This window comes from Arachis ipaensis, chromosome B06 (assembly GCF_000816755.2).
Source record: "Arachis ipaensis cultivar K30076 chromosome B06, Araip1.1, whole genome shotgun sequence".
NCBI classification, from domain to species: Eukaryota; Viridiplantae; Streptophyta; class Magnoliopsida; order Fabales; family Fabaceae; genus Arachis; species Arachis ipaensis.
Window position 1 is genome coordinate 32290605 of NC_029790.2, and position 6590 is coordinate 32297194.

Here is a 6590-nt window from a genome sequence, read left to right on the forward strand (position 1 = left end):
GTCAATGGCGTAAACCACTGCAAGTAATTCTTTTTCTGTGGTTGTGTAATTCTTCTGGGCATCATTTAGAACGCGACTAGCATAATAAATGACGTGCAGAAGCTTGTCATGCCTCTGTCCCAACACTGCACCAATGGCGTGATCACTGGCATCACACATTAGCTCAAATGGTAATGTCCAGTCTGGTGCAAAAATAACGGGTGCTGTGACCAACTTAGCTTTCAGCGTTTCAAACGCCTGCAGGCACTCTGTGTCAAACACAAATGGCGTGTCAGCAGCTAGAAGATTGCTTAGAGGTTTTGCGATTTTTGAAAAATCCTTTATAAACCTCCTATAGAATCCTGCTGTGGGACGACTTGGACAGGACTCACCCAGGGGCTATCAAAAATAGGATAAATAATCCCAGCCTCTAGTAATTTGGTGACCTCTTTCTGCACCACTTCCTTCATGGCTGGATTTAGCCGTATCTGTGGTTGAACCACTGGTTTAGCATTATCCTCCAATAAGATTTTGTGCATGCATCTAGCTGGGCTTATGCCCTTAAGGTCACCTATGGACCACCCAAAAGCTGTCTTGTGTGTCCTTAGCACTTGAATAAGTGCTTCCTCTTCCTGTGAATTTAAGGCAGAGCTTATGATCACTGGAAAAGTGTCACCTTCTCCCAGAAATGCATATTTCAAGGATGGTGGTAATGGCTTGAGCTCGGGTTTAGGAGGTTTTTCTTCTTCCAGAATAAATTTCAGAGGCTCTTTCATGTCCTCTGAATCCTCTAAATCAGGATGAACATCTTTAAATATGTTTTCCAACTCTGATTCAAGACTCTCAGCCATGTTGATCTCTTCTACCAAAGAGTCAATAAGATCAACTTTCATGCAGTCTTTTGATGTGTCAGGATGCTGCATGGCTTTGACAGCGTTCAACTTAAACTTATCATCATTGACTCTCAGGATTATTTCCCCCTGTTGGACGTCAATGAGGGATCGTCNNTCTGCAAATGGAATCTTTATTTCAAGAGTCCTGAGATAATCTGCAAAGCGAGCAAATTGCTTATCCTGCTCCTCTTTCTGGAGTTTTTGATGATAAGGTATCTTGGCTTTATATTCTTCAACCTTAGTTGCTGTAGGTTTATTGCCTACAGAAGTGGTTGAAGAAGCCTTTTTAGAGGGGTTGCTTTCAGCATTTGTGTATGTCTGATCCCTCACTGGCAATTGAGTGCCAGAGTTAGAAATTGGAGTGACGTTAGATGCCAACTCCTTGTCTGTTCCTGGCGTCTGAACGCTAGAACTGTGCCCATTTTGGGCGTTCAGCGCCAGATCTTGCCCATTTTGGGCGTTCAACGCCAGATCCTTGCCTATTTCTGGCGTTGAACGCCAGTCCTGCCTTGTTCCTGGCGTTGAACGCCAGTCCTGAGCATGGTCTGGGCGTTCAGCGCCAGCCTTCCACCAAATTTCTGGCGTTTTAGTTCCAGAATTACTTTTCCCTGGGCTCTTACTGTCCTCATGTGAATTTTGGGTGGTTTGCTCATTTCTTAGCTTTTTGCTGCCTTGAGGTGGGGTATTTAATGTTTTCCCATTTCTTAATTGAACTGCTTGGCATTCTTCTGTTATTTGCCTTGACAGCTGCTGCTTTGTTTGCTTAAACTGTTCTTCCATATGTATATTAGCCATCCTTGTCTCTTGTAGTCTATCTTTGAATTCGGCTAACTGCTTTGTTAGAAAGTCCAATTGTTGATTGAATTCAGCAGCTTGTTCTGCAGGACTGAGTTCAGCAGTTGCTGTTTTAACCTCTTCTTTCATGGAAGGGTCACTGCTTAGGTACAGATGCTGATTCCTGGCAACTGTATCAATGAGCTCTTGAACCTCTTCAATTGTCTTTCTCATGTGGATAGATCCACCAGCTGAGTAATCTAGAGACATCTGAGCTCCTTCAGCAAGCCCATAATAGAAGATGTCTAACTGAACCCACTCTGAAAACATTTCAGAAGGGCATTTTCGTAGCATCTCTCTGTATCTCTCCCAGGCATCATAAAGAGATTCACTATCTCCTTGTTTAAAGCCTTGGATGTCCAGCCTTAGCTGTGTCATCTGTTTTGGGGGAAAGTATTGATTCAGGAATTTTTCTGTCAGCTGTTTCCATGTCCTTATGTTGGCCATTTATTTCGAAAATAAAATAAATTAAAATAAAATAAATAAAAATAGGTGAAGATTTTCTCGAAAAAATGAGGGGAGAGAAAGTGGTAAGGAAGTTTTGAAAAAGATATGATTTGGAAAAGATTTTAAATTTTGAAAAAAATCTGAATTTTTAAAAGTAATTTTCGAAAATTTGTTTTAAAATTAGAGAGAAAAGATATTTTTGAATTTAGTGAGGAAAGAGAAAAACAATAAAATAGCACAAGATTTAAAATTTTTAGATCTAATGCTCCTTGTTTTCGAAAATTTTGGAGGGGGAACACCAAGGAACACCAAACTTAAAAATTTTAAGATCAAGACACAAAGAAAACTCAAGAACACTTTGAAGACTCACTAGAACACAAGAACATGAAGAAAGAACACCAAACTTAAAATTTTTAGAAAACCAAACAAAAATTTTTGAAAACCAAAGGGAAATCAACAAGAAAACACCAAACTTAAAGTTTGGCACAAAATTTAATAGAGAAATTATTATTTTTGAAACGATTTTTAAAAAAAAAAGAGTATACCAAACTACCACGGACTTAAACCAACGCTCTAGCTAATTGGGCAGTAAATGTAACACTTGTTTTGAAGAAGGATATTTTTAACCAAGAACAATAATAAGAGACTCTAAACCAAAAAGAAAAATTTTCCTAATCTAAGCAACAAAATAAACCGTCAGTTGTTCAAAAACAAACAATCCCCGGTAACGGCGCCAAAAACTTGGTGCACGAATTGAGAGTCACACTTTTCACAACTCGTACCACTAACCAGCAAGTGCACTGGGTTGTCCAAGTAATACCTTACGTGAGTAAGGGTCGAATCCCACGGAGATTGTTGGTTTGAAGCAATCTATGGTTATCTTGCAATTCTTAGTTATTTCCGGATTCTCATGAATGCCGCCATCAATCTAGCTTATACCACGGAGATTCTGATTAAGGAATCTAAGAGATATTCATTCAATCTGATGTAGAACGGAGGTGATTGTCAGACACAGGTTTGTGGATTGAGAAAGGTGATGAGTGTCACTGATCATCACTTTCTCCATAGTTAGGCGCGAATGGATATCTTAGATAGGAACACGCATGTTTGAATAGAAAACAGAAATACTTGCATTAATTCATTGAGACACAGCAGAGCTCCTCATCCCCAACAATGGAGTTTAGAGACTCATGCCATCAAAGAGTACAAAGTTCAGGTCTAAAATGTCATGAGGTACAAAATAAGTCTCTAAAAGTTGTTTAAATACTAAACTAGTAGCCTAGGTTTACAAAAAATGAGTAAACTATGATGGGTGGTGCAGAGATCCACTTCTGGGGCCCACTTGGTATGTGCTAGGGCTGAGACTTGAATAATTCACGTGCATAAGGCTGTTTTGGGCGTTCAACGCCAGGTTTGGATCCATTTCTGGTGTTGAACTCCAACTTTTGATCCTTTTCTGGCGCTGGACGCCAGAATTGGGCAGAGAACTGGCGTTGAACGCCAGTTTACGTCGTCTATCCTTGAGCAAAGTATGGACTATTATATATTGCTGGAAAGCCCTGGATGTCTACTTTCCAATGCAATTAGAAGCTCGCCATTTTGAGTTATGTAGCTCCAGAAAATCCACTTTGAGTGCAGGGAGGTCAGAATCCAACAGCATCAGCAGTCCTTTTTCAGCCTGAATCAGATTTTTGCTCAGCTCCCTCAATTTCAGCCAGAAAAATACCTGAAATTACAGAAAAACACACAACTCATGGTAAAGTCCAGAAATATGAATTTTTCCTAAAAACTAATGGAAATAAACTAAAAACTAACTAGAATATACTAAAAACTATATGAAATTAACCCCAAAAAGCGTATAAAATATCCGCTCATCAACTGCAATATATGGACTTCACCAAGTTTGGGTTGGAATTCATGAATATTGACTTATTCAATAGTAAAAGCTAATAAAACATGGGTTGCCTCCCATGAAGCGCTTCTTTAGCGTCACTAGCTTGACGTTTCTCCTTCATCAGGGAGGTTGATAATGCTTCAAGTCCTCCCCTCTTGCCTTGGACTTATATCCATTGGTTGTATCAATGATCTCTACATGTTCCAAGGAGAGAACTCTGTTAATAGTGAAGACCTTAGGTAACTGAGATGGTACAGTCGGGAGATTAGGGGGATATCTGGGAAATAAGCTGAGATCACTTTATCTCCTGGAGAGAAGTCTTCCGTAGGGATCTTCTTGTTCCTCCACCCCCTTGGTACTTTCTTCTTTGTCCCTTTTGATGATGCCTTGCTCTTTGTGGCTTCTTCTTCTAAGGAAATTTTGTTGTTGTCTTCACATGTTTCTGGTGGTTTAGGTTCCTCCAGCTTTTCCTTGAGCTGTGACAGCTGCTTATTTCCTTGTTCATCAACCAAGGGCTTTCCCAGTTGGGCTGGTTGTGCTTCAATGTTTGCTTCCTTTGTCAGCATTTCGTTACGATCTGTGCTTGGTTCTTTATTTTCTTGATCAGCTTCTTTGGAGATTTTAAAGACATTGAAGCTGAGTTGTTCATCATGGATCCTCAATATTAGCTCCCCTCGCTCCACATCTATGAGTGCTCTGGCTGTAGCTAGGAATGGTCTTCCCAATATGATTGGGTGAGTGTGACTCTCTTCCATGTCCAAGATGACAACGTCTGTGGGAAGAAAGTATTTCCCAACCTTTAACAACACATTTTTCACCACCCCTATTGCTTGTTTTTGAGTTTTGTCAGCCAGCCTGATGACCACATCTATGGGCAATATCTCATTAATCTGCAGTCTCTTCACCAGGGCTAAGGGCATTAAGTTGATGCTTGCTCTCAAATCGCAGAGTGCTCTATCAAACATTGTTTCTCCTATGGCACAGGGGACATGAAAACTCCCTGGATCTTTTCTTTTCGTAGGCAACTGTGGTTGAATGAGGGCACTGCACCCCTTGTTCATCACTATAGTCTGGCCTCCCTTGAGTGAGCTTTTCCTAGGAAGCAGCTCCTTTATATACTTGATATATGCAGGCATTTGTTGGATAGTCTTGATGAATGGTATGTTCACATGCAAAGATGCAAACAAGTCAAGAAATCTTGAGTATATTCTCTTCTCCACAGCACCATTGAGTAGTTGGGGAAAAGGTGCATAGAGTCTCAGCAGCTCCTGTTTTGATATTTCTAGTTCTTGGTATTCTTTTTCCTCCTTCTCTATTGAGGTATCCTCAGGTTGTTCTAACAGCTTGTTTGGCTTGTCCTCAGTCTCCTTATCACTTATAGTGACCATCTTGTAATCTTCCCATCTTACTTTCTTTGTTTCACCTCTCGGATTCTTCTCTGTTTCACTTGGGAATCCATCTGTGGGTTTGGGAATTTGCTCAGAGAGATATCCTACTTGAGATTCCAACCTCTTGATTTTGTCTCCCTGGTTCTTGAAACTGGCTCGCACTTCCTCCTTGAACACCTTGTTGTCTTGGATATCCTTGCATATGCCTTCAAGTAGATTTTCAATCCTTGAGATTCTTTCATCAAATGATGATAGGTCAGGTTGAGGAGGGTTGTTCTGGCCTTGATATGAATGTGGAGAGGTGTTGTTATTAGGATGTTGATATGGTCTAGATGTGAAATCATTTGGATTTGGGTGTCTTTGATCAAGGCTTTGGTCTTGTTGATTTTCCCACCCAAAGTTTAGGTGATTCCTCCATCCAGGGTTGTAATTCTTGGAGTAAGGATCATGGTTCTGCCTAGGTGAATTCCCAATGTAATTGGCTTGCTCCTGACTACCATCTGCTTCTTCATTCACTCCTTCTTGGGTTATTGATGAAGTGGATATTGCTACCACTTGGTTCCTCTCCATCTTCTTGGTGAGGTCAGCCAGCTGCTGGGTAATGAGCTTGTTTTGGGCCAACAGAGCATCTACATTATTTAGCTCCATTACTCCTCTTGTGTTCCCTCTTTCGGAAGCATAGAAGTAGTCGTTCTCTGCTACTGTTTCAATGACATCTATAGCCTCCTCAATAGTTTTCTTCTTGTTTAAAGATCCTCCGGATGAATGGTCTACGGCCTTCTTTGACTCATAAGAGAGCCCTTCATAGAAAATGTGCAGCTGCACCCATTCGTTGAATATGTCAGGTGGACACCTCCTTGTCAGGTCTTTAAACCTCTCCCATGCTTCATATAGAATCTCACCATCTTGTTGCCTGAAGGTTTGGACCTCAGCTCTCAGCCTATTGATTCTTTGAGGAGGGTAAAATCTTGCTAAGAATTTGTTCACCACATCTTCCCAAGTTGTCAAGCTTTCCCTTGGGAAAGATTCCAGCCATTTGGCTGCCTTGTCCCTGAGTGAGAATGGAAATAAGAGCAGTCTATAGGCGTCAGGATGAACACCATTAGACTTCACTGTGTCACATATTCTCAGGAAGGTGGTTAAATGTTGATTGGA

At 40.8% G+C, this 6590-nt stretch overlaps 1 long non-coding RNA gene across 1 annotated transcript in view; it reads left to right on the forward strand.

Moving 5' to 3' along the window:
* The window catches only part of LOC110263949, a 24298-nt gene that overhangs the window by 9409 nt on the left and 8299 nt on the right, over positions 1-6590 (forward strand). Inside the window, exon 2 of the long non-coding RNA XR_002349676.1 lies at positions 6118-6125. This is a non-coding gene — a long non-coding RNA (uncharacterized LOC110263949). The remainder of the gene's footprint in view (positions 1-6117; positions 6126-6590) is intronic.